General features: G+C 45.0%; 1 pseudogene; it reads left to right on the top strand.

Annotated features, from left to right (window-relative positions):
• The first annotated feature begins 2,371 nt into the window (after positions 1 to 2,371).
• On the top strand, positions 2,372 to 3,448 carry LOC149465825 (galectin-1 pseudogene; annotated as a pseudogene).
• The last annotated feature ends 668 nt before the right edge of the window (positions 3,449 to 4,116 follow it).

The following is a 4,116-nucleotide window of genomic DNA, read 5'->3' as shown; positions in this document are numbered from 1 at the left end:
AAGCTGATTGGTTACTATTCACAGCTGCTCCAGCTTTAAGTACATTCTCTCCAGTGTTTTAATGCCATCCGTACCCCCATTGCATAGACTGTCTTTAATTTATTGCCATGGAAACCAATCCAGTAGAGCAATAAAAACTCGACAGAGGTTCATACCCTTCCCCACTTTTGAAAAAAAAAAATATTTTACCTGCAGGGCCCATTTCAATTAAAGTGAATGTAAGCATCTGACATGAAATATGAACAAAGCATTGCGGACAGCACAGTGGCTAGATGGTTAGCACTTCCGCCTGGCAGTACTCGGGTCATTGGCTCAAATCCCAACTACAGCACCACCTGCCTGGAGTTTGCATGTTCTCCCTGTGCCTGTGTGGGTTTTCTCCAGGTACTCCAGTTTCCTCCCACACTCCAAAGACATGCTGGTAGGCAGTGGCGTCCCGAGGCAGGGGGCGTGCACCACACCGGGCAACACCCACCGCACAGGGCAACACCAGACCCACTCTACGAAAAGGTAAGCTGTAAAGCCAGCCAACGATCCCTGCAGGATGGATCCGATCTTTCCTGCGGGGATCATCAGCTTACCTTTGGAGCGGATCCAGTGTCACTCCGTACAGGCTGCATGCCGACGGTCCCCGCAGGATGGATCGGATCTGTAATTTGGGGAGCATAATGGATCGGAGTCTGATCCATTTTGCTCAATCAGCAGATCAGCAGCAATGTATTGGTGTCACTGGGGATGTCAGCGACACCAAATTAGTTCCCCGCAGTGTCACTATAAGTCGCTGATCGCCTCCATTACTAGTAAAAACATTTAAAAAAAAATTCCAGTATCTATACCGCCATCTGTAAACACTATAACTTTCATGTAAACCAATTAATTTCCACGTATTGGGAAATTTTTTAACAAAGACATGTCGCAGAATACATTTTGGCCTAAATTTATGATGAAATTTTATTTTTTTACATTTTTTTACTGGACTTGTTTAATAGCAGAAAGTCAGAAATATTGTTTTTATCAAACCATTGTTGGTCTTTTTTTGTTTATAGCACAAAAAATAAAAACCACACAGGCAATCAAATACCTCAGAAAGAAAGCTCTATTCATGGGAATAAAAGGACATAAATTTCATTTGGGTGCAGCATTGCATGACCGCGCAATTGTCAGTTAAAGTAACGCAGAGCTGTATCGCAAAAAAAATGGCCTGGTCAGGAAGGGGGGTAAATCCTCAGGAGAGCAAGTGGTTAATATCACTTTAAACTAAAATCGTTAGTTCTGTTCACATACAAGAAAAGTGTTGGAGTTTGTCCCTTCGGAAATTTTCATTTGAAAGGTCTGAGTAGGTTGTCGAAAGTTGTGTACACTTGATCAGAAAATTGTATGTCGTTCCTCGTACGGAAATGTTCGCCTGATTTTTGTATAGAGTGTACCCTACTTTACTCCTCCATAGATCCAAGCACATACTGTATATGATCACCTGACACAAACATTAGTGTGTAGCGATTCCCTGCCCAGTACAGATTGGTAAGGTTGGTTGGATTGTCCCTGAAGTGGGGAGAGGTAAAATATTTCTCAGTCATTTAGCTCTCCCTGTAACCCAACTGGGATGATTTTCCCTCACTTTCTGTCCCTTTGACACCTGGACAACAAACTGGCGCAGTTTACAGGCACGGCCATCCCAGATATAGGAAGTACAGACAGCAATAAAAATGTTGCCAAAGGTTCAGATCTTTAATGATCTACTAATCACATGTTCCTGTTAGACAGGTTTCCCATCATTTTCTGTCCTAATAGAAAACTGAGGGGAAATTTCCTCAATGGCAATAAAAAACCTGACAGATGCCCTAACCCTCCGATTCTCTATTCAAAAAGAAAGGGCCAGGAACTGGATGTTCAGCATAAGTGTAGGGCTGCATGACTGAGTTGGCTGGGAAGGCTAGAGACAGGCCTTTTTGGATGTGCTTTGAGTGTGGGCAAGGACACAGGGGCCCCATGATCCCCTGTTGCCCGGGGGCCCCATGAGTTGTCAGTCCGCCCCTGAAGGGATGGTAAGATTTACCTTATTGGTGGACGAGAGGGTGGGCCAGAGTGCGGTTGCGAGTGGCAGCAGTGTTTTGGTGCAAGGGAGGAGTTCCTTGAGGGTCAGTGGGAGCCTGGTCTGTGGAGAAGACACTTGCCCTCCTGCCCTCCCATTTGTCATGTTGCCCTTTTATTCTTTTGTTTCTGTCGTTTGCTATGGGGGCATTGAGGGTCCTGGTAGGGTTAGGTTTATCCCCGAGGACCTGTTCATGGTGCTGTGGGGTGTGGGTTTCTCTGGGGATGGGCTTTTGTTGTCATAGCAGGGGGCAGGGGTCTCAGGTTCGTGTAGGCCAGCATGGTAAAAACAGTATGTGGAGTATAATGGGTAGGGCCCATCTCGGTATGGGTGTAGTGGCAGCAGTGGTTTGGTGGAAGGGATGAGTTCCTTGAGTGTCAGTGGGAGCCCTGTCTGTGGAGAAGACACTTGCCCTCCCTCCCTCCCGTTTTTCGTGTTGCCCTTTTCTTCTTTCGTTTCTGTCGTTTGGCATGGAGGAATTGAGGGTCCTGGTAGGGTTAGGTTTTTCTCTGAGGACCTGTTCATGGTGCTGTGGGCTACGGGTTTCTCGGTGGGGATGGGCTTTTGTTGTCATAGCAGGGGGCAGAGGTCTCAGGTTCGTGTAGGCCAGCATGGTGAAAACAGTATTTGGAATGTAATGGGTAGGGCCCATTTCGGTATGGGTGTACCTTCCCTATTAAAGTGACATCAGTTGGGGCTATTGGTTATCGGGCTGCATTGGGTGTTAGAAGGGTCAACAATTTTTCCCTGAGCCGGTGTAACTGCGGCTAGGAATGTGGTGGGTGATGCAGCCGATGCAGTAGTAAAAAGGGGCCTTCATGAACCTGAGAGAAAAAGGAGATGGTCAGTTATCAGTGCTGAGCAAACCTTTTAGCGCTATATAAATACTGTACAATAATAATAATAATTATGTATTTTATTGTCGTAAAGATTGTTGTAAGAATTTGGTATTAAAAAAGTGACTCTGGTAAGGAAGCAGGATGGCTCAAACCTGGTCAATGTGTGGAGGTAGAGGGCTTCATTCCGGAGGGCTGTAGAAGGTTTTTCATCAACTTGGGAAAAGATGCCAAGAATTTAGTGGTCCACTTTGACGTTTGATTTTACTTCCAGGGAGAAAAACGTATTTTAGCCTTGAACTCGATAGAGGGCGGTGTCTGGGGAGCAGAGCTGAGGGAGAAAATCTTCCCCTTCAAGGAGGGGTCCAACACCATGGTTTGCTGCCAGTATGAGCAAGACAAGATCACCATACAATTGTCTCCCAGAAAACCTTTCTCGTTTCCAGTCCACTTTGCCATAGAGGAGATCTCATACTTGGCTGTGGAAAACCTCCGGCTCAAGTCCATCACACTAAAATGAAGAATCCCAAAATAGAGGAGCCACCTGTCCCATGTGTCCATATCCCTGCTCTTTTAAATGGTCACAGTGGAAGAAGTAAATGTGTTTTCTCTTTTGTACCCCCATGCACCATCCAACTTGCACCCTTGCTGCTCATGGAGCCATACATTTGTGCTTTGCTCAGTTCACTTACTGGAAATGAATTTCAGAAAAAATCCAATGAGCTCTAAAAAAAAAAGTTAATTTATGGTTGTTAATAAAAGGGCTACTATGGCCATTTTTGAAATCCAAGTTCTGTGTTTGTGTCGTTTTTATTAAAGTGAATGGTACACGGGTTATGGTAAGGGTTCCTGGCAGCCGCAACATCAGCCATGAACAAAAAGCTTTGACTGGAGCTGAGCTTGCCTTTAGAAGGCAGTATTGGAAAATGACAGAGGAATAGGTTGCTGTGGGATACTCTTCTGCTTTCATAAAACGCTCCTGTCTAAGGTGTTGCTATAACGTTCCTGTAACCAAACCCACCTGTGTAGCATAGCTGTTAGAAATCTGAACCTAAATACATATTAGATTACCTCTTACAACAGACACATATAATTACTATACATGTTCTGTTTTCTTTCCAGCCCTGCCAGCTTCCTGCCTTTTCAAGATCTAAGAACTCTTCAGCCTTCCTTTGTTCCACCTTCATG

This window comes from Staurois parvus, unplaced genomic scaffold (assembly GCF_062004578.1).
Source record: "Staurois parvus isolate SC_StPar_1 unplaced genomic scaffold, SC_StPar_1.0 ptg000137l, whole genome shotgun sequence".
Taxonomy (NCBI): Eukaryota; Metazoa; Chordata; class Amphibia; order Anura; family Ranidae; genus Staurois; species Staurois parvus.
Note: the sequence above shows the minus strand (reverse complement) of the source record. Positions and strands in the feature narration are given on the sequence as shown.